Source organism: Typopeltis vanoorti, chromosome 24 (assembly GCF_054136105.1).
Source record: "Typopeltis vanoorti isolate ZY-2024b chromosome 24, IOZ_Tvanoo_1.0, whole genome shotgun sequence".
NCBI classification, from domain to species: domain Eukaryota; kingdom Metazoa; phylum Arthropoda; class Arachnida; order Uropygi; family Thelyphonidae; genus Typopeltis; species Typopeltis vanoorti.
The window spans coordinates 77,621,872-77,648,916 of NC_143572.1; the positions used below are offsets into that span (position 1 = coordinate 77,621,872).

Here is a 27,045-nt window from a genome sequence, read left to right on the forward strand (position 1 = left end):
CGGCATGTTGAAACTAAACAAGTGGTTTCGCAATAATGGTCTTAAAATTAATATCCATAAAACTAAATATATACACTTCGCGTTAACAGATAAACTACATTTCGATATAACCATAAAATGCCATGAAACGAAATGTAGTGATATCCAAAATTGTAACTGTTACTTAGTAAAAAACAAGAAAGAAAACCACTCAAGTATTTGGGCCTCCACATCGCTAGCAAGTGGAACTCCCACATCACAAGTTGAGGTACATAATTAACAGAATATTTTATGTTGAAAAATTTGTAATTGCAGCATTCGTAAGATGCTTATACTATTCCTGGGTAAATTTCTCACTGCAATATGGCATCACCCGTTGGGATGGAGATTGCTACAACAATCTGCTTCCAACAAATGAAAAATGGAATAATCAAAGCTACAGCAGTTATTATTTGTTCGCATATTCAACTAATTTGCCATTCGTAATATTTTGACATTACAGAAACTCTATCTATATAATTTTGGCTCCACCAAAACTTGCTGGTGGAGCCAAAGGCAAACAAAGAAATGTTTCCCAAATCATTTGAATGCTTAGCAACAAGCAGCTACAATAAATGCCAGTTGATCTATTTTTAGGAATGCAAAAAACGTTCTCTTAGCTGTAAACTATAACAACGGACAATTCTTGTAATGAATGTTATATCATCGTTTTATTTTGGTACACCATGACGGAATTCTGAAAATATTGGAGGCTCGACAGATTACAGATTACTTTCAAAGAAAACTGTCAACCAGAAGTTTGTAATGACGTAATCAGTTCATAGTACTATCATAATATCCTGTACACCTTCCCGAAGATACACATCGGAAATTTGAGGTTGTTGACGAACGAATTTCGAATTTAAAGTTCATCAACAAAAAATCAGTGTCTGATTTGGAAATATTTTTATTGCTGTGTTGTTCAGCCTCTACCTTATCAGAGATATCTTTTACAAAATAATCGACACACCACATAAAGTTTGCGTAGAACAGTACGCAGTACCAGGAAATATTACTCAACCAAACTGTGGGTTCGAATCCACAGTTTGGTTGAATTGGCATCGACAGTTGGGAATATCTTCAGTAAGTGAATGATCTCCACTGCCAGACAATCACAAAACCTGAAATGGCTTAGAAACGTATCATATTTGGTGTCTAGAGCAGGGTTTCCTCCTCGGATAATCTAAATTTCTCATAGTACGGAATGCCGTATACATTCACAATCTTTCGTGGGTGGATGGGGGAGGGAGTTCTTCACTCAATACGAATTAATAGTGTTTATTAACGTCATTCCACATTCAGCTGCACAATTCGTGCGAACAGCGCAAACATCATAACTTAACGTCATGCATTAAACGCTCCAGTGGTTGCTCGAACTCATCAAGAAGGTTCCAACATTGTCGCCAATTCACTCGCCCATTTCCAATGAAGTATCAAAGGGAAAGAAAAAAAAAGAAACTCTTCTTCGTACACCTTGTCCCCCAGCATCTGCTCATCCCTAACGGCCACTTAATGACTGCACGTCTCAAAGTTTGCCACCAGCTAAAGTAATCAGACCACGATAAAGACACGCTGCTATTAATCAGGTGGTCGTACAGAAATTACCCTCCTTGGCGGCAATTAATCAATGTCTTTGTGTTGGGACGCCGCTAACTCTCACTTAAGTGCACGGCGCGTACTGTTAAAAAATTTACACACTCTTCTCTTGTTTGTGGCCAAACTAATCGCTCATGTATGAACTTTCCTCTTCACTAACCAAGGTTATTTATTATTTACAAAAAACGACAGGCAGCCATCCTTTTTTTTGGCCAGCAAGTGTTGCTGATTTATATTCTTCTGTCTCCGTACGGGGGTGTTAAAATAACCTGTCATTTTTCACCGGGCTCAGTCCATTCTTGTTGGTTCTTTTCGCGCAGAAACCATTCTAAGTTTGTGTCAGGTTTCTTTAACAGGATAATTTTCTCCCTTTTTTTTTCTTTCAGTTTTTTCTTTTTTAACTTTTTCTTTGATGAGTTCTTGTGGAATGATCTATGCCGAGGTGGCCAAACTTCATTAAGGCATTCTCATCTTTATTTTAATATGGCGTTAAGAGACAGCATTCCCTTGTGAGATTATCCAAATAAGGATACTTGTATAAGTGCTGTTGCACTTACAACCCAATCGGGAATGGTTGGTTGGATTTTTATTGGTGTATGGGCAGCTGCAGCTATATAATGCCTGGCCGAAGCAGTGTATAAGGTAAAAATATATATAAAGAGTTAAATAAAAGATCGTGCTTAGCAAATAAAAGATACTGTTTTTTTCTACTTGAGTTGAAAACATCTAGAAATGGAATTGATCTCACTATTTCCACTTCCCTTCGTAGATGTTCTCATCGCAGTAGAAACCTAATCTTCCATTTGAAGTGTGCAGAAGAAAGATCGATACTGGAAGATATCGTCATGGTACGTCCATCATTATATGCAGAAATTATTTTAAATTATACACAAGTAAAACAAAAATATTTAACAAGCAAACGAAGCAAACAATTGAAAAAAAAAAGAAAAGAAATTCTCTACTTGAATAATATTAGCTAATAATCCACGCTAATAATATTAGCGTGGATTATTAGAGGATGGCTGACTGACAGATGTCAAAAAGTGGTATACGGGGGATTAGAGTCTGCAGACATACAGCTATTTGCCGATGACGTAAAGATAGGTAGGGTAATCAGGAATGCTGCTGATATGCATTACTTGCAGAATGATTTGAATAGACTGGAATTGGGAGCATGGGAAGATGGATGTCAGTTTGATGTTAGTAAGTGTAAAGTTATGCACTTTGGCGTGATTAGGTATCCAATGTCGTATCACATTGCTGGGATTAGGCTTAAAGAAACTGATGAGTCTAGAGATCATGGAGTGCTAGTAGATTGGAAATTGAAGTTCAGGGATCACGTGGCAAAGATTGCAAATATAACTCAAACGATAATTGCAATGCTGAAACGAACGTTCATATATAAAGATAAGAATGTTATTTTGCCTCTTGACAAGGCCTTGATAAGCCCTCACTTGGACTATTGTGCGCAGGTCTGGTCTCCTGGTTTCCGTTGTGATTCTGATGCAGTGTTGAAAGTGCAAAGGAGAGTGCTAAAAATGATATCAGGATTGTGGAATGTTAAGTATGAAGACAGATTGAAATTTGTAGACTGCAGACTAGCAAACAGAAGAAAGAGGGTGATATGATTGACACTTACAAACAGGATTTCAATTGATGGAAGTTTTCAATTAATGGAGGGTGGCGAAAGAACAAGAAGGCATCCTTGGAAACTGAGAATGAAGGCCGCTAAGAAAGGGGTGAGGGCTAGATTTTTCTCTCAGAGGGTGGTGCGTAATTGGAATGGATTGTCTTTGGATGTTATGAGTGCAAGCAGTGTGGATGAATTCAAGAATAAGTATGATAGCTGGTGTGTTTAGTGTGTGGCCTTCCTCGATGAGTCTCTGTCTCCCTGGAGATCTCTTAATAATTTTCTTTTAATCTTGGATGAGATGTAATTTATCAGCTTTCATCCTCGAAGCTTATTTTAGGATGACACCAGTTAGTTATTATTTATTAGTTTGTTTGCTGTGTTGGAAAGTTACTAAATCAAACCTAAGTTTAATAGGTTTGATTTCCACTGCAGCCGTTGATGAGAAATTCGCGCACACACACACACACACACACATACATACATACAATAACTTGGGATGTATTGATGCGTCGCTGAACTGGAAGCCTGAACGAATATGTTGTGTTTCATTAAGTTTGTATGGTATTTTGGGTGCGTGTTTCTTGCTCGTAGTATGGCCTTAGAGCTCTTTTCAGGCTATTGTAGTTTGTGAAGTTTCTGCATTCGAAAGGTAATTTGTTGATCATGTCTGGGATGTAGACGTTTCATGTGGCTTTTCCGAAGTGATTATTGAATTTATATGTGATATAATTAGCCTGAGGTCTTGTTGTATGAGATCTTGTTATATGTATATCTGACTGTCCTGTAGTTGGCATCGAAATAATGTTTTAGCAAAGCTATAGTGACATAAATGTTTTGCTGTCAGTATTTTGTGTTCTGACATTGCAATGTTTATAAGGTCGTTATTTTCTTATTGTTCCCAAAATGTCAGTTTTATCATTTGTACTGTAGCGACATTAATCTATTTAATTTGTAGGGTGGACAGAAAGCAAACGTTGTTATAGCGTATCTTAGTATATTTTGGCATATTGCTTTGTATATTAGTGTTTTTAGGCGTATGGGAACAATGTCTTTTAACCTGTAGAGTTTGCCACTTATTGTTCGGAGTTTGTTGTGTAGATGGTTTATGTGACTATTCCAGTTTATATCTGCATCGAAGTAAATTCCAAGGTATCGTATTGTTTCAACCTGAGTGGTTTTGCTGTTCTGTGTGTTTTTTATGTTGGAAAATGGATGTTGGATGGTTATATATTTGTTATTAACTGGTCGAGTCAGTGGATTTCTGAATATCATTAATTTTGTCCTTTCTGAGTTTAGTGAGCTAGTCTGTTATCAGATTTATGTTATGTTGCATATTTGTTTGGGCTATAATAATAATAGTAATAATAAAAGACAATAATCTATCATTCTTATAGTACTTAATTCATTGCCAAAAAAAAAAAAAATCACGCTTGTTGTCTATTTTAAGTTCGATCTGAGGGAGGCTATTAGTCTCAACCGGATTAACAGAATTAGTAAATAACAAATCCGTTAATGAATATGGTGACATCACTGCGTCGGAATATGAACACTGGTTAGACCAGTGTTGTGATTCCTCCGCGTAGGATAGGAAAGGGTATCCGGACCTCAGCAAGAAAGAATATGTAATACGATTGTGACCTATGCGGGGCCCACCAAGAACAAAGTCCTCTGCCTAGCTCTTACGTAGACTGGACTGCCAACATTTAATATTAGGCTCTATCTCGTGTAATTTATTCATGGAGTCTCCTGGCTCTAGGAGTGCCAAACAAGTAATTGAAAAAGACGTGAGCTCACCTAGCGGGAGTATCTGAAATCTCGTTTCCCTCAATTGCAATGTGGCTGCAGACTCGGCACCAAGAAACATCTGGGAAAAAATAACTTTTTTGGATAAAATAAATAATTGCATCCGACAGGGCTGGATGTGGATTGAAAAACAAGAGAATGCTCTGTAAGGAGCTCGGAAATTCGGTGTGAGCGATAGATCTTTGGTAGCGTTTTTCTTTGTTGTCTTATAAATGCAAAATCTGCAGTGCGGTAAGACAAGCAGTTCCGAGTTTAGTGCATCGAAGTAAATGAAGTTGCCTACGTTAATGTTTAACAATGTGTTTTCTTTAGTGGACAACAAGGCCCAGAATGTACGTTCCCAATCACATAAAGAAGCAATATTAAATGCCATTTACTTTGGGCAAATAAATAAATAAATAATAAGAAATGAAATCAATCCTAATAAATGCAAGAATCCCAAAAGAGGAAAGGTTGTTTAAAATAATTATTCTATTTTGATTTTTATTTATTCCGAGGCAATTCTTTACTGTTTTGTCGAGGCACTAATGATGTACACTGCTGTGTCACTTTTTTATGCTTTCTTTTATAACCTACACGTTCATAGGTTACAAATAAGAATTTTCCCAAATTGTTTTTGTTGTTTTCGTTTATCGTAACACATTAGCAATCTTTGGTCATAATGGACCAAATCAATGTTTACGTTAGTGAAAATAACAAAAAATAACATATAAAATGTCCGTTCATTTAAAGATCATGTAAATTAATGTCGTAAACATTTAAAAATCTCTTGCAGATTGGTGAAAAAGAAAATCGTCCCCTCATTAAAAACCAAGAGGGCATTCTCCTACATTGCAAATAGTTAACTCGAGGGCGAATTGGCAAACAAAACAGATCCGGAAATTACTTGAGAACAGCCTACGAATCTGTAAGGTTATATATTTTGAAATATATCTTTTTAAAAGTTACTTTTATGAATCCAGTTCATTAAGAACATCTTTGTGGACCTCCTTCCACTGCATATATGATTAGACAGTGGAGAAAGCAGGAAGAACAACTGAAGATGCCAACAAAGAAGAGAACCTTAAGAAGAAACCAGCAAAATGGCCAAACTTGGAGCAGAGGCTTCAGACTTGGATTATGGGATTTGTGTGTCAACGAAGTTTATTCAATGCGAGGCAAAAAGGTTTGCAAGAGAAATGAACATCGTTGATTTCACAGGAAAGGCAAAATGGTGCTTCAACTTCACGAGGAGAGAAGGGCTGGCCATGAGAACCACGTTAGCCCAGAAAATGCATCTTAGTATGTATCTTTAAAAAATACTTAATTACTAAATATTTAAAAATATATATCAAATCTGTTCTGTTTTATGTTTCAAATATTGATTTCTTAATTTTGGGTTCGAAAAAGTAGGGTTCGTCTCATACATGAGGCCTTATACGCGGAAAACTGCGATACATGGTGACTTCGCATAGCAAGATATTTTTATGTCACTCTCACTCCACCAAATGTTTTAAACTTATAATACATTAATAGTACTGTGGAAGGGCTGAAATACGTTTTTTATCATCATCATCATCATTAATTTCCTGATATTATCCTAACGGGTGTTCAGGTTACTATGACAGCTCTACGTGATTATATTTACATTATTACTAATCTTCTGATTCACAATTTTCCTCCCAAATTCTGTATTACTTATCAGCACAATTGTCTAACATTATTTTTATTATATATTTTACTATCTAGAATAAAATGCTTATAAAAAGCAATAAAAATAGAATTTAAAATATAATATCTTCTTTCTATTTTTACTTCGTCCGGAAACCCTGCTTTAGACTAAACGTGGAACTTTTTCCAGCAACTTAAGGCCTCGAATAAGCAGACTGGAGGTCTCACACGGAGCGATTTAGTTCATCTCCTACCTAAAGATAATTCACCTCCTACCTACAGAAACATCCATGCTGAGATTCGAACCAGTAGTCTTCGGTTAGAGAGCAGATAAGGTAACTACTCCACCAACCAGACCATCAAATTGTTAGTAAATTTATACAAATATAATTGAACTAAAGGGCCAAAGGGCTTCACTTCGGCGATGTTAAAATTATTTAAATATAATATAATTAAATTAATATAATTAAATATCTAAATATATACAAATATTATATATATTCATACATTCTTTTAAAATATTAATGCATAGAATGTATTTTTGGAAGAAAAAAACCTCTTCGATAATACTTTCCTAAGAAAAACCTTCTTATTTGGTTTACAGAATAATTTTCTTCATGGCCTCAGTTAGCACGAACATTCACGTTCAAGATGTGATGGCTTACGTAAGACAATTTCCCTTGTTAGAATGTATTTCAGTCTTGAGAAAGATCTCTAACGGGATACCTGGGGGGGGGGGGTGACGAGGTTAACATATAATAAGAGGCTGAAATACATCCTCTGTCCAAAAAGAAACCGAACTTTTCGGAAATAGAAGAAACTAGTGGCGCCACCTGTTTTATCTTTTTGTTGTCGAAATGGGCAACCTCCCTTAGTATTGTGTCAACTGTTTATGACATTTTTTTCATTAGAAGCCGAGTTCTAGTGCCAAGAGTGACAGTGTGTTTTGACGAACGGTCGGTTCAAGATATTCATGCCGTACGCGAAGAATTCTCGCTATCAATCGCTTCAAAACTACGAGATAAAACTCATCATTGACCGTTTGGCCAGACGGAACGAATTCTTTGTGGATGATTCCCTTCGAATCGTAGAAACAAATCAGCATTGTCTTTACTTTTGACTTCTCCAAGCGACGTTTTTTCGGCTGCCCCTCTTCTGGTGATCAGCACTCTGGTGCTTGTTTCGGGCTCAGACTCAAAACACCACGTTTCGTCACCAGTAACGATCATTTCAAAAACGTTTGAGTCCTTACGAGCGGTTTTAATGGGGCCCTTGCAGTGTTCAGTTCGATACATTTTTTGGTCGTCGGTCAACTTGTGGGGAACAAATCGCGAACTCAATTTACGAAGGCCCAAACTCTCGGTCTAAATGTTGTGCACAGTTGATTTTGGAATCCCCAATTCATCTTCAATCAATCTCTCGAACGATTTCGGGTTTTCTTTGATGAAATCACGCACTTTTTGGATGTTAACTTCGCTCAGTCCAGTTTTTGGACAGCCCGCCCTTTCGTTGTCCAGAAGCCTCTTACGACCACTTTGAAATCGCTTAATCCACTCGTAAACTTGAGTACGGGATAAGCATTCATCACCGTATGCTTTTTGAAGCATTTGATGCGTTTCTGTAAAACGTTTACCATGTTTAACACAAAAGTCAATCGCAGCTCTCTGTTTGAAACTCATTTTCCGACGGTTCGTCAAAACACACTGTCACTCTTGGCACTATAACTCGGCTTCTAATGAAACAAATGTCATAAGCAGTTGACACAACACTAAGGGAGGTTGCCGCTTTCGACAACAAAGAGATACAACAGGTGGCGCCACTAGTTTCTTCTATTTTCGAAAAGTTCGGTCTCTTTTTGGACATAGGGTGTCTTGTGTGCAAATCAAATTTAGGTCAACCATCGTAACTGCACGGCAGGCAGATTTTTAACAGACTTTTCACAGCAGTAACGAGTCTCATCGTTGTTTCCATCCATGTCGATATTTCTCGATAATTCCATCTCCGGTAATATTTTCACCAACTGGAACCAATTTCTCCGGGAATTTTTTCGTTTGAATTCCGTTTTATTCATGTTTAAAATCTTTTTCAAGAACCATAATCGACTTTCCTTATATCTTAAGATTTTATTTCACAAATTGTTTAATCTATTATTAATGCTGATTGCCTCGAATGAAACTTACAAAAACAATTTCGATTTTCTTGTTTTGGGCATCGGAAATAAATATTCGTTTTTGCATTCATGATCGTTACGTTCGTCTGCGGATGAGGATAACCATGCGACAAAAAAAAAAAAAAAAAAAAACACGTTCGAGTTACCAGGGTTTGAATTTAAGAGCTCCTCTTTAAATTTCTACGTGGAAATATTGGGACGTTGTGAAGTTAAAGGAATTGCTGATTAACATCGGATGCATATCCTACATTCTCATTTGTTATTGATGCTGATACAAATCTTTCTGGTGCAGCACACATTTACATTTGATTATGCAAATATATCAAAATGCGTTTCTTTCTACATCAACATTTCCCTGCAGTGACATTTAGGGATGACTAGTTAATGGCATTCAGTGGCGTAAGGAACCTTCATCTGGCCTCTTTCGACCAAAGGTGAGTTAGCCGGTCTCCTGCGGTGGTAGGAATTTTTCTCACCGGGAAACTCGGTTTTTTATTCCTCAGAACAGGCAAACCGGCCCGTGAACACACGCATCTACAGACATAGGACACATTGGGAGGCATGGGGCTAACCCCCATATCTTCGAGTCGGTCGCGGTTCCAAATCATAATAGGCCACGCCTAATACGAGCCACTGGGCTTAATATACGTAAGAGGAGGAGGAGGAGTTGATCGCATTTCTCATTGAAGTGTCGCGCGACGGTAAAGTGGTTTGCTTAAAATAAAGCTCTTATTCGGCTTTGACGTAATTTTCATTTTAACTTGGCCCAACCATCTTGCAGTTTCCTTTGTGACATTTTTATGTGTATATTGTTAAGCACTAGCACTGTTCAACCCACTTTAACACTAGCATATAATAACAGTCACAACTCTGTTTAGCACAAATCCAACTAGTTACAAAGTAAATAAATGAATGCCGAACACATGGACTGCTGATAAACACAAGTCTGAGTAGTGGGATGCGACGTTACACGCGTTGCCGTGGGCGCTGTTAATAAGCACGTTCCAGACATTATCATATGTGTATTTCGCCGCATCTGTCGCACGCGATTGAGGAGCATTTTTATTTACGATGGTATTCTCCGAATAAAAATATTATTGTTATTATTATTATTAAAGAAATTATTAAGAGAGACCTCCAGGGAGTCAGGAACTCTTCAAGGGAGGCCAAACTATTCTCACCAGCTATCATTCCTGTTCTTGAATTCATTAACGCTACTTGCACCCACAACATCCAACGGCAATCCATTCGAATCACGCACCACCCTATGAGAGAAAAATAGCCATGGAAGGATTTAAAGAAAATAATAACAACAATAAAAACACCATGGCAGATATTTAGGCCTATCCGCATAACGACCCACTGGGAAATTCGTGGTAGCCCTCCGGGACAGTGACCCATGCGCTAGTTCTTGCACGTAACCAGGCAATTGTCGAGCAAGAACAATTGTCTGGTTACGGTCCTGGGACATTAATTTTTATAATTTGTCTGTAATTCTCGTAGGAAACATGCAGAGGATGATATCCAGGGGGAAGAGATGATCTAGATGCAACGTCTGCAGCCGCGTTTCCTTTGGTCACGATGTTCCTTGGAATACAACACATCTGAACGTTCAAGTGGAGCATTCTTACTTGAATGATGTTGGTATACCAGACTTTTAAGTGCCGCCTGAAGATAGAACCCTCTTCAGTCCAGATACATAATGTGCCTTTGGTAGCGTTTCAGTCTTATGAAATTCAATGCAGCATACAACCCGTCGATATAGTTGGTACATCCTGGTGAGATCGTATTATGCATCGAGAGTGCTACCTGGAAAGGTAACAGACCGCACTAAAGACTGATTCTCAGCCTCTGTAAAATCTCAGTATTCTGTTCTGTGAAGTTTATACAGCTGCTGCTAGACGACCGAAGGTGTGGAATGTTTGACTCATCTACACAAAGAAAAGCTGCGTAATGATACGCAGGAATGCCACAGAGGTAGTGTATGTATTTAGTGGCGATCCCGCGATGTTTTTGTTTTCAATGTAGGACTTTAGAGGTCCCTGAATTTCGAAACCAAAATGTCGTGTGGCAGTTCGATCAGCAATGTACCAATTTTCCACCTTGAACAAAAATAATTAGCCTTGTGGGCTGGTCTGGAGAGGATTTTGTTTTAGCCATGTATGATAAGGACAACTGTTTACATTGAAGCGAATTTGTTCCAGTTGAAATTCTGATTACTTCACGGTAGAAAGGATCCAACACCATCGCTGGATACCATCTGCGATTAAAGCACAAACTTGAGATTCATAATCGAATCTTGGTCTGATAAGTGCTCCATATAAGCCAGCAATGACTCTTCCATGTCAAGAGATGGAAGGAGGGCACAAAGGATGAGCACAATTTAAAAGTTAAAAGATGGTCAACGGTTTTGCTACAACTGATCTGCATGACTCACTCTGCACAAAACAGTAAAGGTATCCATGTAGAGGGCATTGCTTACAGCGAGAGGAAATTATTATTTGCTTAACAAAGAGCTGTGTGAGATTCCCTTCTTTTGTAGAAAGGGTCGAGAGAGTCGATCCCATTCTAATTTGGAGGATTCCGTTATACATAAAGTTTCTAGTGAATTTAGTGAGTTTTTCTGAGACCAAAGTTGTGGAAGTATTTCAGTATGCTAAAGCACCAAGCTGATCGTACACTATTACATGTAAAAAATAAAAAAAAAGCCAACTGCACATTTTTAATGGATGTTTCCAGTCAGATTAAATTTTTATGACTCCGACCCACAAAAGTTTGTATTTTTTTTTACGTATATGTAGAGCAATTGATCCATGGTGGATGGTAACATATATTAGGTCGCATGATCTGCCCTGTAACTAGATATTAGCCAGCAGCAGTTGACTAGAGATTATATTGAAAATTCCATAAAAGGTTTTAGCCAGTTTTTATTTACGGATAAGACAAAAAAATGTCAGTTACGAATATATTGATAATAATAATAATAATAATAACAATAATAATAATAATAATAATAATATTAATAATAATAATAATAATAATAATAAGTGGTTGGTTGTAGTTATTTGAATGTACGGCCGAAGCAAGTAAGGCTAAGAGACGAGTGTTTGCTTCTGTCTGTGAATTTCGTTAACAACTAAAAATGAATTAAATGTGATAAAAAAAAAGCATTAACATTAAAGACGCACAACCGTTTGATCGCCCAAAGGATGATTCATTTCCCAATGGCAAGCACTATGCATAGCAAATGGTATTTTAATGCATAACTGAGTTCAAAGTGCCCTCTAAATGGAGCGTCTTCCTTTAGCGAACTGAATGATGCATTCGCCAGCTCATTATCATCTGCTATTTGCTAAACGTCGAGAAAAATATTGAATGTAATTAAGCAGAACAGCATTTGATTATAATCGTGCTTTCTGTTCAGAATACGAAGGTATTAATGTGTGATTATCCTTGTTGCTTAAGTTGCTCTACTGGGTTTTAAAAAGAATCAAACTGTTACTGTTAATACGATGGGCTTTAAAAATTTCTGAAAAGAAACAAGACTGGTGAATTGCACATCGGTTCTGATGTTCAATCTACAAATTACCAGAAGGGCTGCTTAAGAAACTATCTCGGCTGTCGATTACCACGGCATTCCATGGATCGTAGCATTTCCGGTGTGAAAGCGTCTATTCGAGCTTCGGTACCTCAGTGGATGTAGACGATGTCCTTTGGTTGGGAAGACCTAGGTTCGGACCTCGAGGACGCCAAGTATCAGAGCTTGTCTATTGAAGGTGAGTTCGTCGGTCTCGTACGGAGGTGGCAGGGTTTTCCTTACCCGGAAACTCGGGTTCTTCGTCTCCCTCAGAACAGGCAAATTGACCAGTGGAACTCACGCTGCATAGAAACAAAGAATGCTTATAAGCTTAGGGTTAACGCCTTAGAATCGAATTAGTTGCGAAAAGTGTCTGTCAGAGCCACTAAAATGATGATGAGAAGCATGTTTGCTAAAAAAGTGAACAGAAAATATTATTTGTCACAAGACTAGCAAGAAACGAAACAGTTCATCTGGCACTTAAGAATTTCAAAAACCATCATTGCTTCGGAAGATGCTTTTAACTCGAAGTAACTGGCAACACCTTCAGCAATGATAGACTGACAATGGAAAATAGGTTCTGATCATGGAACTGGTGATTATTTTCTTCTGAAAGAGAAGTCCATCATCGATGACAATATCTAGTGAATGAAAAAATCATTCCCTGACTTGCAAAGGTGCCGAGCAGTTTACTCCAAACATGAGTGGCACTGACAACCATTCGTTATTTACAGAACACCACACAAGATAAATATGCTTACTATTTGAATCAAACAATAAATGATGGATCAGAACTTAGAACTCACAAAATTGAAGAAAAAAATTATTATTCATCTGTAAATATGCTAAGCAGAACGTGGTTTGTAATACCATTCACCAGCTGTGTCGAATTAAGCGAGTCTCTCTTCTGTCCCTCTCCATCAAATACATGGGAAAATCTAATTGATACTGAAATAGTCGATCTGAGGTCAGACAATGAAGAGGTTATTGACTTAGTATCAGATAACGAACCTGAAAATGGTGTGTCTCGAAGGTAAAATGCTATCAGCGTGCTTGCAGTAGCTGGAACTAGTTGTGATCTCTGCAGATTGTGTTCGCTCCTGTTGGAAGTAGCGCTGCCATTTCTCCTGTTTCTTCAGTTTCATTTGACGGGCATTTTTATTTCTGCTTTCAGTGGACAGATCGTGTTTCTTCAAATAAAATATCAAAAGTAGGAACTGAGGCGACTGGAATATCAATGAATATTGCATGACTTCTTACCTCCTTCGCTTTCAAAATTTATTCAATCAGGTAATCAGTTATTTTTCTATTTTACAGGAATTAAAATAAATTCGGTTAGCTCTCGGTATCTCTGCATGAGAATTCTCCATTAATTTGCGTTTTATACATCCGCGAGTATTACCGTTAAGCACATATTAGACCGCATCCAGACGAAAAATAATTCGCTACACGAATGATTAACCATTGATGTGGTAGTGGTTACCGTAATTAATATTTGAAATGATGTTCGAAGAAATATCAAAAAGCGCACTGCGTCATTTGAATCATTTCTAAAAAAAAGAAAGACTTTGTAGAAATTTTAAATAAATATAATATATTCATGGCTTCGCATTGTTTCTGGATAAGTGGGATTAAGTAGAAAAAGAATCGAGACAAACGAGGGCTTTAATCCTTCAAAGTATAGAAATTATGCTAAATACTTGAATGTGAAATTTAATTATTAAAATTCTGCTCTCTCTGTTAGATACTTTTGACTACAGAATACCAAATGCCGGGTAGCAACTGAAGCAATTCGAATATCAATTAATATTGCATGACGTCAGGAAACAGATCTGTCTCATAGACCACAAACACCATGACTTGGTGCGAAGTGTTCTGGAAAAAAAGCTTTTTTTTATTTTATGTTAGGATATCACAAAGATGGAAGGATATATTTCCATTTTTGAATATGTTCTACCACTTACTCCCTGTTGTTAAAATAAATGCTTAAAAACTTTTAAAGATAATCGCTCAAAAATAAAAAAAGGACTGAGAACCAAACTATTTCAGGCAATACATATGTGTTAGGGAACACGAAATGGCAGCATTTGTTTTTGCCTCTTAGCTGGATCCCGCTTCAAGTTAGTGGAAGTAAGTCTCAGATCGTCTATCTCTGATTGGCTACCGGTGAAGACTAAACCACCCCTTAAGTCAGGTGTCCCCAACCCTGTGCCCGTGGGCACCATGGCGCACTCGACCAATTTGTGTGTGCGTGCCGCTGTTCAACCGTGTGCCGTATAGTTTGAAATAATCACGTGCACATCACGGAACAATTCATGGCACGCTATATGACGCATGCGTTAATGACACATGACGAGTATCAAACGCATACAATGGATAAAGTAGACGCGCATTCGAAGTTGTTCATTATCTGTTGCTAGTTAGATGCGCATGATTTTAACGGTGTCTTGTACTTAAACGTTTGAAATATTTTGATTTTTAATCCTAAAATAAGTGAATCAAGTAAAAGACAACGAACCTATAATTTTAACACTGACTGGGAGGAAACATTTGTTTCTTTAATTTTAAAGATAATTGTGTTGGTTTGTTGTGCAACAGTAGCGTTGCAATTCGAAAAAAACATGTTGAACGTCACTTCCAGACAATGCATGCCACTTTTAATACGAATTATCCACTTAAATCTGAAATAAGAACGAAAAATATAAATCAACTAAAACCGAACCTGTCTGCCCAAAACATATTTAAATTTTTATATAACGTAAACGTTTAAGTAATAAAATTTTTAATTATAATGTAAACTTTGTGTGTATTCATTTAACAAACGAATTCAAAAAATTTGCTTGAAAAAAAAAATGGTGCCCGTCGCCCTATCGGTATTTTAGAATGTGCTCTAGGAAACAAAAAGGTTGGGAACCCCTGCCTTAAGTCTTCATAACTTAAATAGGGCTCAAAAGTCGGCCTCGCCTACGTCCTTATTATACTGACATCGTACATTAATAGTTCTTTTCACAGTTCCAATTATTTTCTGTTGATACTTCTTACATTCATGATGTCCGATCTTAAATTCCTCTAACACTGAGTTGGAGTTTGTTGTAGTAGCTAACTTTTCACCGTTTACCCTGGTTCTCTGAAGAAAAAAGCATTATATTATTTTGTACCATCTTTTTCTCTTGGTTTAAGCCAATATGTAGAATATAATTTGGTCGGCTAAACTCCAAACAAGTACCAGTTTAGAGTTCCAGACAGACCATCCTCATTCGTTCAGTATCCAGGTAGATACCTACTAAACAGACGCCCTATGATCATTGGACATTAAGTGAAAAATCCCAGTTTAGTTCTCTGCATTCCTAAAAAGTCTATGTAAAGGTCTTCTGGTATCAAACTTCGACCCTTACGCAATTCCATCGACAATATTATTAACAGTAATCCCCATCCTAATACTCTTTCTCATCTTTTAACCATTGATGTGGTAGTGGTTACCGCAGGCCTGGATTTAGACTTGCTGAGGTCCTAAGCTATACAAAACCCAGAGGCCCCCTACTGTTTTAAATTACATCAGCTGGTCTTTTTGTTTTTTTTATTTGAGGCCCCGGCAGATTGCGAGGCCCTAAGCTGTAGCTTTTTTTATACGTAAATCCGGCTCTGGGTTACAGGAATATATATATATATATATATCGAGCTATTCTAAAATTACTAAATTTAATAATTTCTTTCCTAAAATTTACATCAGAATGAGAAAAGATAAATCGATAAACTAAATAAATTTAACCCCTACAAAACCAAATCATTATATGAGTATTAAGATTGAGCATAAACCTTCTAACATAGAAAATTATTTACACTTGCCAGCATACTTGGAATATAAAAATTCATCGCATCTCATCACAGCTTGTCAATGCTTAAATTATTCCTTGTGGACCGCAATATTTAAAATTGGCGCCTCAAGCACACTTTTCGAAATCGACAATCTTCACAACAATTAACTGATTATGCGCTCTTTTCAGCAAAGAAATCGCCCAACCTCGGTTCGCTGTATTCCATACTTTCAAAATAGTTAAAATTTACAAATATTTGTAAAGCCATCAAACATAAATATTCTGATTCCAACGCCGCCTTTAAAATTAAATAAACTTTGCAGAATCTCCTCAAAAGCAAACTTATATTAGCATTAGTATTTCCTGAACATGCGATATTAACATAATTCAAAATTAATCAGTATAACGTTTTGTAGCCTGTTTCTTTAACCAAACGGTATCATAACTGTGATATTCTTGTTCCCCTAAGAAAAACAACCAAAATGTTATCCGACCACAGAAATAGCTTCAAATGGAAAGTAGCATCCACATGTTCGGATTACAAATACGGCTAATTTTGAAAATAAATAAATAAAAAAAATCCGCGAATGTTTTTTTTTTTTTTTTTTTTTTTTTTCCCACTGGCGAGGCCGTTTAGCCGTAGCTAACTTCTGGAAACTGGGAGATAGCTAATTTCCGCTCTTACCCAATCACAGACACCTGGCTGAGGACTGTCAGTGATTGAAATTAGCCAGGGAAGGAATCACAGCAAACCATTACTTTAATAGATTTCCAATTTTCGATCTCATTGTCTAATAAGATCAAAGTACGATTTTCAGAAACTCTTGCAATTAGAATAAATACGAACGCACTAAACTCTCATCCCATTTCATAATTTCCTACTTGACATTTAAAGAAATTAAACTGCTGTTCCGTCTTCCAACCAATCGAAACACAATCTCGTTGATGGCGTACAAGAAGAGCAAAATTCCCTGATGAAATCTTTCGCTTCCTTCTCTTCGCATCTGAGAATCACCGAAATGACCTACCTGCTCTCATGGGATCCCGAGCTATTTTAGAATATTAATAATCTGATTGATATTTTGCCATTTAGTTCGAGAGAGATCTGGATCTGCATTCCTTTTTAAGTTCTAACCCGATTTTAGTTTTAAAATTATATATCATGGTCCAAGTTAACGTCAATTCAACATTTATTCTTTTATTTCGAGTATACCATATTTACTTCCTATTCGAAATATTTCGAGAGAAAATGTTTAAATTTCTAAAGAAAAAAAATGACCATACGTCATCTAGCAGTGCAAAATGTGAATAACTAATAACTAAATCTAATTTTGAGAGTTAGCGATTAATAGACTGATCCATACATTTTAAGATTAGCTAATTGCTTATCAATAAGTACAGCGAGGCTTCATAAACAGGTTGTGCAAAATTTCCAGCTGCGCAGTTCGTCTTCTGAGGATGCTGAGATGACAGGCAAGTCGTTATGAAAGGTCAAATTCATAAAAATACACTTTCATCCACACATTGCACACAAACAATGTTGTCCCACAATCTCTAATCAGTTTGTCAGACAGAAAATGACGCCACACAGCATCTACTATTATGATCCAGTATTGGCAATACCATTTAGTTGGAAAGACCTAGGGTTCGAATCCCGTACAGAATGCAAATTTTAACAAGTGCTCTCTAACAAATATTGGATCAGGAGGAGCACTGGTTGTTGTTGATATGCCATCTTGTATGCGCCTATATAGATAGGTCTAACCACCTTATCTTCGAGGTGGTCGCGGTTTCAAATCGTAATAGGACATGCTAATACGAACGTAACAGGACACTAGGCCTAATATACGTAGCAGGAAGAGGAGAACGTGCCTAGATAGAATAAACAGTCCACTTTTGGTAGCGTGTGTCCACTGTGGAAAAAATAATACTGGTTGGTGACATGGAATGGTGCGATAGGATTTTATTCTGGTTGTATTAAAATAAGTATTGCTGACGTCGTGGCAAACGTGCTTCATTTTGCTCCCTGTAATTACGAAAAATGTGTGATGTTCGAAATGATTTTGTTGCAATTCTAATGGCAGATTGATTCGGCCATCGAAGTACGCTTCTCTTGAAGAAGCACAGACTTAAGATCCACAATCAAGTCTCGGTTTGATGCTCCATGTAAGCGGAGCAGTGAACAACCGTCTGCACTCCAAGAGGTTAAAAGATATAGTAATTATGCATATTCGTTTTTCTTTCTTCGACGTTTACCTCGCAAATGGCATATACAAAGTAGAGATGTCTTTTTTTTTTCTTCTTCTTCGAATAAGAGCTCCAAGAACCTTGTTCTGCTTCTGTGGCAACTAGATAACCATTTGCCCTGTCTTATTTCTCGTATTAGGGATAAAAATGCACGCACAATGTTTAAAAGCGCACAGTTTAAAAGGTAGTCAAATGCTTGTTACAGCTTTGTCTCTCTCTCTCTCTTTCTCTCTCTCTCTCTTTCTTTCGCTCTCTATCTCATGAATCATGTTTCAAGAAATAAAAGAGACGGTCAAGTCATCCACACAGAGGGCATTACTTACAGTTATGAGTTGTTTTGTCACTGAGCATACTTTCAAAGTACACAGCGATGATCTTGGGGACTCCATATTCTTGGAGAAAAGGTCAATCCAAAGACGTGGGACATTCTGTTAGATCAAATCAAAATGATGTATGAAAGTATCTTTAACGGATATTTCGAGTCAAGAGCATCAAATGCGATCTTTATGCCTCTTTGAGGGGAAAAATAGCTGTTGCTTTCTAGACACAATAAAAGTGGCAGAGTTAAACATTTTTCCAGGTGTTGCACAAGAAGCTAGTCAGAGCAATTAGCTAGTAATTTGGTAAGTATTTTTGCCTTGTTTGTCTTTGGAAAGGAATAATAATTACCTTTTGGAAGATTGCGGAAGTTTATTCTTAAGAAAATTTTGTTGAATAAGTAGAACCGTTGATCCATGGACAATGGCGACAGATGTTTAACTATCTCGTAATGGATGCCATCTGGTCCTACAGCAGTTGTTTGTCATTAAAACAGTGAAGTGCTTAGTTCTTTTTCTTGATCGGCCTGTTGTATTCTTCCAACCGTTCGAAGTGAACATAATTTAGTGTATTTCTGTATTGCTTTTTTGAGGTCAAGAATTATGGCGAATAAGACGAAGTTTGGAACGTTGTGGTTGAGATCTCCGCTAGTATAATTACAATTGTGCACCAACCTTGTTTCAAATTAGAAAAAAGTGAAAGGAATAGCTACTCTTCATTTTCTGCAATTTTGATCACCTTAATATTTGTTGATCCGACGGTAGAAGAAATGAATTCGATTTAGGAGTGGGTTTGACTCTGAAAGAAAACATACCATGCTGGGGCAGGAGCATCTCGGAATGAAATTAAGTTTTGTGTGTCTGTAGAAGCACAAAGCTTTGATTTAGATTTTCTTGGCTGCTGTATAATCTGAATGCCACTATACTTTTAAAAAAAAGGCAGTAACTGAACGATCTTTTGAGTACTGCATTTATCGCAGCTTGTATTATACACTTTTTGACGTAATATCAGTTTCCATCGAGCTATCCATAATGGAATGTATCGCTGTCCATGTAACAGCGTCAATATCACAATAAAATGATCATTCCCATAGGAACCCCATAGAAACACCCATTTAAACAGAGGGAAAAGGGACAATAAATAAACCGTAAGCTCAACAACAGCGAATGATTAGCAGGCATTTGGAAAAAAGGTGTTATTTCTAGTGTTTAGGGGGGGAGAAGTTATTGTTATCTAGCATTCACTTCACAGCTCTTCCATTCCTTGTTGGCAGACAGACAGACGCAGCATTTTGTAATAATAAATCCCGCTGAGAGGCGATTGATATCTACTTGTATGTCAGTATTAAGTGGAACTTCTTGGAAAAAATTATGATTGCCCACAAGGATGGCAACTCCTTCATGAGCAGGTCCATCTACGTTTCTCCTTCTGGATGATAGAAGTATACGCACCGTATGATTGTTACTGGATTTTAAATGCACCTCTTGCAGAAAGAAACACAATCACATATACTCCTGCAAGAGGATCTCCATATCATGCAGGTTTTAGCGAATTCTGCGACAGTTCCAATTACAGGAAGTTGTTAGTTATTTATGCTTGGTGGATGCATCTGGTTTCCTGGTTTGTGAGGATATGTTTTTGTCAGTCTAAGATTTTATTTTGTCAATTGCGGATGGCATCGGCTCTTTTTTTCTTTCTTAGAAAAAAAATATTCAAGACGTCAACAAATTCTACTCCATCCAAGACAGTAGGTATTTTAATGGTTTATTTTCCTCTGGGGGGGGGGGACAAAGAAATTCATTACATCTATTAATGAATCTGGAGACATATCCTTCATTTTTCGGAGTGCAAGTTCCATTATTCTTGACTAGCTTGATATGAAGCATGAAGTAATTTTTGATGCCCTTTCAGGAGGGAGGTCGTATTAATTCGGTCAAAGGGCAAGTAAGTCACACCCTCACAGGGGTGATGCAATTCTTGAATGTGGAACAAGCATGAGTTAATTTTCATTTTGAAGCCTTCTTTGCTGTTGCCTTCTCAGCGAAGAGGAGTTTCCGATAGGTAGTGTTCTAGTGGTACAGTTTTGATAGTTGAATCACCTTTCCATTCGTCCATTTTTGTCATGCTCGTATTTCTGACAATGAAGTCATCATGGTTTCAGTGCCGTAGGAGCTGGGATCAGGATGTTAAATATAAGCATGCTATTCCTGGTGAGGATTAGGATACCATTCCCTACGTATCAGATTTCCTTAAGTTGCCATTCCTTGATCTAAAAAAAAACATCAAGGGAAGACTCATCGCAAATCTCCCAGATGGGAACGTTGAAATCCTCCAGTGAAGTTCTGTTTTAGTGACTGGCATTTCGTCAAGTGAATTTGCAAGGAGTTGCTCCGATTACTTCTGGTAGGATGATTCCAAGATTTTGGCTTCTGAATGGAGTTTTTTTTTTTTTTATTGAGTGTGTTTTTGTCACCCCTTCTGGATAAAGCAGGGCAAGACATTTCCCAAATTGGATGTTTACCTGTCGAATGTATAATCAAGAATGATGTTGTATTTGTAGGTATGTATATTTTTTGCTTTTTCTGTCTGTTGGGATGGAAATGGATTCTGCACTGGACTGCGCTTGTGAAGGGGGGGGGGGGCTCTGATAAATTTGAGGATACAAAACCTATTCTCAAAAGGAAAGAACGTTCAGTGTCAAAGCTTCACTTAGGTAACCATCACAGAGCCATAGATGGAATTCCACTTTCATGTGTTAACAATTTTGCAGTAAATCGACTTCCCCGTCGTCTGGGAAAAGACCCAACGTTTGTTGTGGCGCCATCATGTTATAGTTGTAGCCCTTGCGTTCCACTTTGAACCCCGACATTGCTTGCCGGATAGTAGATCAATCGATTAGTTGGCATAATTCTGGTTGGGCCATCCGAAACTACCCGTAGTACAGAAACATGGATGAAATTAGTGCTAAACTACCACAATCGGTATGTACACGGGTAGTGCTGCACAGAAACAAGTTGGGTCTAATAGATGGTTGTCTGGGAAATAGGACAGGAAAAAGACTCGGTGGAAGTTGAGCGAAAACAAATGCAGATAAGGTGAAAACTGAAAATACTCGGTACCATCACTGGGAGGTGCTTTCCACCACAAACAGGTCTCCATATGGAGGGGCCTAATTAAGATCAAAAAGCTGTTGCCTTAAGCTCGTCTTTTGAAATGTAAATTCCGTTTGTTCCTTTAGCTGGTTTCATGGACGAAAACCCGCGTTTCCGGAAGGAGAAACCCTCCACCTCTGTATGAGATCGGACGCACGTGCAACTGAAATCCCTAAAGGTTCTTGGCGTTCTAAATGGGATTCGAACTCAGGTCTTTTCATTGTCGAAACGGTGGCTGTGGAATAATAAAATTTAATCTTTTTCTAAAATTTTGGATGACGGTGAAACTGAAACTGCAGATTTGGATAACGTCATCCAGTTATCCTAATCTGCAATCGAAACAACAAAAAAAAAAACTTAGGTTTGTTTCTTGGATTACAAATTTGGATTTTGCATTCCGAAATGCATTTAGGACCACTTAAATTTTAGTTACGAAATAACATTTTTTTTTTCAGTGTAGAAAACCTTTCTGAAGTGAATCAGAGATTTTTATTGAAAATAATTTTGTATCAATGAAAATAAAATTGCACGAAAAAATAATAATTTCATTAAACCGAATTTGCAAGATTAAAAATGCAAAGAATCCGAGACACAATCCTTGGGCTGTTCTAGATTTTTATAGTAAGCATGTCCGGGACTTATATTAAACATAATTATTTTAATTTTAATTAAAATGTAATTATATAAGAATATTTAATAATATTTAATTATTATTTTAATTTATCCATCCATTCAATGGGTGGATAAATTAAAATTATGCGAGGGGAAAAATTCTAAACCAGATCGATCTCTAAAATAAAAATTAAAAAAAAAGCTAAAAACTCCGTCAGACAACCGCTCGAGTGTGGTCGCTGAATTTTTCATAATTTTAATGATCATAGTAATTCAAGGTCGGCATCTTCATTCCTCACCGAAAAAAACATCGCGTGAAGTTAGACAGTGAAAAGCATCTTAAAAAATGCACAAAAGTCAAAAGAAACGATCCCTGGATTATGAAGAAGGAAGCAGTAAGAGGTGCTTAAGGAAAATGATCCTCTTGTTTTTTTCATTAATACGGAATACTTAATGAGAATTATAAACAGCGAAGAACCGCAAAGTCTTGCGGTTCTTCGTTGGATTTCTTTTATAAGACATCAAACATCAGTCCATAAAAGACTCGCATTCAGCTTTATTAATTGGCAACGATAAAACCGATTTGATTGAATTAATCGCTATTGTGCGGTTTCTATTAATCACTATAGCGGTTTCTATAAGCTCAGTTGGTTTCCACTGATACCTTGGTTAGAAAGATCTGGGGTTCAAATCCCTCCAGGAAACTCAGGTGTTTGGTCCCTCAGAACAGACAACCCGACTCGGCCCAGTAAACATATATCGACAGACGTAGAATACTGTTGGACCAGAGAGTCAACGGGAAACTTCCTTGTTGTGCAATAATTCCCTCCTTAAGCAGTTGTGCTACCCGTCAACCATTAGGTTGAGGGATGGGGAGGGCGTATAATAACCGGTCATAGGGCCGAGAGTAGAGCAAAGATTTTCTTCCTTTCTCATGAAGTCGTGGTTTTATGCCGTCCGTTACCGATGACAACAGGCTTTCTATGATTACACGTGTTATATTTTCAGTTTTGTCCCTTTTCAACTTGACCCATCTCAGAAACGCTTCTAAAATTTGATGGAAACATTTTTTCCGCTAAAGACGTAAACGATTGTTTTCATGATACGGACAATGCATAGTAGTTGGTTCGTGAATGTCCACTCGACCAACTAGATCCTTCTGTTAAATACTGAATTATTAAAATTGTCTGTAGTTAAAAATCAGGAAAAAAACATTAAGCATGAAATTTTCAAAAAAAAAAAAAGAAAAAAGAAAAAAGACTAGATTGACTGCAAAAAATATCTTTCTATTGCACACCATTAAAAACGATCTCAGAGAAAGAAAAACGAATTGGATAACATAATGGATGGTCACTTTGAAATAAATGTCGTGGTGGAGCTGAATGGCCATCGTGTTATGCAGAATCGTGCAGTTTATTATTTAGTAGAATGCTTTCAGTTTATTGGGAACATCGGATGTTGGTTACTCAAGATAATAAACTCAGAGCAATGTATAATGTATAAGTTTGTAGAAATTTATTGAAGAAAAAGACATCCACAACATCTTTATCATCAATGTAATCGAGTCAAAACGATGAATTTAATAAAAATAGCGGAAAAAAGCCAAAGTATCTTTAAGTTAAAAATGCATGGTTCGGATTATTCGCTGTCATGCAAAACTCGGCTTATTTTGCTAAGTGCGTTAATTAATTCTGTTTTCATTCCCCACTACACACACACACACACACACACACACACACACACACACACACACACACACACACACACACACACACACACACACACCTATCCACTTCTTGTGTTGGCACGTACGGTTTCAGAAGTCAGAATATACAGCAAAGAAAATTTCAGTTCACCCCAAAAATCAATTCCTTTCATCTTTCTCTCCTTCCGTATGGATTTCCAGTAAAACATATTGATCGTCCTTTGCATATCTGCGACTCCAATATTTCCTGTTCTGCAGCTCTCCATTGCTGACTTCCACTACCACTGAATATCGAAGAGATAGCGTGGAATTCTTCGTGGAGAGCAGGCACATCATGATCTTCGACGTCTCTGTATTGCGAGAAGTAATAGCGAAAGTCAAATATGTGGTTTAAGAAAAAAAAAAAAAAAGAAAGAGGCAAATAAAAGAAAAAAAGATTCCTTGTGATTCCCGAAATCTAGTAGAAAGAACTCAAAATTCATTCAGTTGGAATTTATTTCTCTGGGATTCTAAATGAGAAAGTATCAACGGGAATCTGAACTTCGCTTCCTAATCAGAAGGTAGCGCTGTGGGCTGTTTAGAGGAATTTTACCACGTGTGGAAGAAGCCGAAACGACACCAGAAAGGCATTAAAGCAAATACAGGAGATGAAGTATCGGACAAGGATCATTACGGTATGGGAGTTGGTCAGTTGTTAACCCCTAAAGTGATTAAGGACAGCGGTTCATCCTCTTGGTTAGAGAGTGTTCAGTAGTTGCGCATCTGATCTTCTCTCACATCCTTCATCAGACAAACTAACCGGTTTAATTATCTGAGGTAGTTCGGCGAACACGGAAAGTCGTTCTCGAAAAACCAAACATGAGTGGAAACGCAGTTCTACAGGTTTCGCTAATTAGTCTGCGTGAGAGTTAAAACAGGGTTCGGATCGCATACAACGGAACAGATCAATGACGAACATGCACGTCTTGATTGATGACACTCAAGATACTGCAGAATAGTAACGCACTACAGCTGGAGCTTCCCAGATACATCACAATTCCGTCACTTCGACGCACTTTCTGGGCCTGTTCGCGATTGTTTGGCTGCCCTTGTTTTTCAGTGTTAACGAGTTACGTTCGGATTAAGATCCACTACAATCACATCGATCCGTTTCCAGAACAGAAACGTCACATGTCGGTATCCTGGCTCCATCTGTCGTGCGGAGTTAAACGCTAACAGAGAAAGACATCCAAGCAAGACAGAGCACTCTTCGCCTGTTCTGTCACGCTCAGAGCGACTGCAACACGGTGTACCGTTGTCTCTCCATATTTCGCTAATTTCATGGAATTAATTAAAAAAGAATTTTGTCCCAATTGTTACTCTGATTTGGTGCTAACAATAAACCCCAGCTGGAACCAGAAACATTCTATTATTTAAAATGAAGTTAAATAATATTATTTCTTAATATGATTCTTAAATGCTTAAGATGGTTTGGACCTCTCCAAAGAATGTGCTCTCAGAGACCAAATATAGCCTTGAACGGAATTATTGAAAGGAAGGAAGGAAGAGGCGATCAGACCAAAAACAAACTTGGTTACAGAAAAGAACACAATTATCGAACTTCAGACAAGGACAGAATTGGACAGATAGCAAAGTTTCTTCATAGGGGACTCAACCCGCCATCTGACAGATGAAAAGAAAGAAGAAGAAGAATTAATCTCTCTACCCGTACATAAAAAACTAAGAATGCATTGGTTACACTGTATTTTGCTATTGTAAATTATAAATAGAGGCGAGTACATAATTTTTAACCACTAGGAGTAAAGATAAGCTGGTAACCTTACTTTGCAGACTCAAGAATTTTTTATGCTTGCGTTCTCCGATTAGAGAACGTCTGATGACGTTACACTACCAGCTTCCTCTTATGAGGGTATATGTGTGTGTGTAAGGGGGGAGGGGGTTCTGCATGGATGGAACCTGAAAAGCTATTGGTATTATTTGTATCTATGTTATTAAAGCATAGGCATAATTCCAGTTTTTGTTTCGTGTACTTGAACACCACTGGATTCTATTAGAGAACGATACTGGATAAAGAAAATCCTTTACTATCTAGCAATCATTCGTGATTTCATTATAGTTATATTTTAACTCCATCATTTATTTTTGTATATAAATATCAGAAAACGCCCTTTGTATGTGCAATGAAACAAGCGCACTTTTACGATTATTATTTTATTATTTATTTATTTTTTGCATATTCCCACAATAAGTATTCATATCAGTCATCCTAGCGGACAAAACTGCAACAGTACGTAGAACTTTGATGACCAAAAGATCCTAACGAATTCTTTATTTTCAAAACCAATTTTTTTTAACTAAAATTTTTCTCCATATGGGAGAACATGCAAAAAGAATATTTCTTAGGCAAAGTGGATATTAGATCCGATATTTCTTATTACTGTTTGACGAAAATGCGATAATAATAATAAAAATCGGAAGTGTGCGTTTAAATCATTAAGAATAAAATTCGTATTGTTTATTCACATAAGCAACACTCGCGCACCCTGGTAGTAAAAATAATATTACTCATAAATTGTATTGTTTGTTACTGAAATTTCAGGTCTAATTTGTGCCTCGTCTTAGGATAGAAATTAGAGCTGAAAAGATTTATTTTGTATTGCGTCTTACTCTCTTTTCACAAGCTGCAAAAGATATGTTCATAATACTTACCCACCAAACATAACTGTGATTTTTCAGATATTTACCCAAT

General features: G+C 37.2%; 1 protein-coding gene across 2 annotated transcripts in view; it reads right to left on the reverse strand.

Annotated features, from left to right (window-relative positions):
- LOC150093420 (neuroligin-4, X-linked-like) overlaps positions 1 to 27,045 on the reverse strand; it is a 137,667-nt gene that overhangs the window by 108,949 nt on the left and 1,673 nt on the right. The gene's annotated exons all lie outside the window — the stretch shown is intronic.